Below are 1,141 nucleotides of genomic sequence, written 5' to 3' on the forward strand. Positions count from 1 at the left end.
AAATCACGTAGAAAATGAAATTACTCAAAAAAAATTAATGATGCAAACGTACACATAAATAATAAGAGTTTAATTTTAATATATTAACAGTATAAAATTTACACAATCATTTAATTATATTTAATTTTTTGAATGATCATTAATGTAATAATAGTTATTTTGCTGACATGATAAAATATAATTAAATGCATGCACACGTATAAAACTATTTTGAGTTTGTTTATGTAAATTTTTACAAAAAAAAATCTTTTTTAAAAAATCTTTTAAAAAGATAAAATAATTTTATATTTAAAAATTTTATGTAAAAGTATCTCTCTTTATTTAATAGTTATGTTTAGGTACAATCATATAAAAATATTTTTTTGTATATTTATTATGTAAAAAATATTTTTTTAATTAAAAAAAATTCTTTTAAAAAATATAAATTATAACTTCTAAACTTTTTTTTTAATTTTTTTATTTTTATTATTAAAATTTGGTTAAATATACAAAAAGAAATCTTTTTTATTAAAATTTTTTTCACTACTTAATAACATTTAAATAAATATGTTATACTAATAATACATCAATATTAAATTCAACAAATAATCTCCATTATTCAAATCCAGCCATCCGACTTTTGTTACTGTTATAAAAGTTCCACACACATATGCCACGTTCTGTGCCTACTGGACATTGTACAATAGTGGATATTACATAAAAAAGATCAAAATATAATTATTACTCTCAACAATTTTTCCTAGCTATATACTGCCCTTATGACCTTAACAAATATACAGGTGTAATTCTTAAGAAAGTAAAGAGGATGAAATAGCCAAAATACAAAGCCATGATTTAGAAAGTAAATTAAATGAAACGCAAAGAAAAAGACAAGTAAAAAAGAGATGACAATCTATAATTATAAAGAAAAATTCAGAATTTAATAAAGTGTACTAGGAAGTGGGAAAAGGAGGTAATAATAGAGTTAACATAATCAGGGGAATAAATCCTACGAGGAGCTACTTAGATAAAAATATTTATAATATTTTTTTTTTAAGATGTGTTTAGATAATTAAAATTTAATATATATAATTAATTAAATATTATTATTTTTATTAAAATTAGATTAGATAAATTGATTTGGCTAAAAAATTGATAAATT

This window comes from Arachis duranensis, chromosome 3 (assembly GCF_000817695.3).
Source record: "Arachis duranensis cultivar V14167 chromosome 3, aradu.V14167.gnm2.J7QH, whole genome shotgun sequence".
Classification (NCBI taxonomy): Eukaryota; Viridiplantae; Streptophyta; class Magnoliopsida; order Fabales; family Fabaceae; genus Arachis; species Arachis duranensis.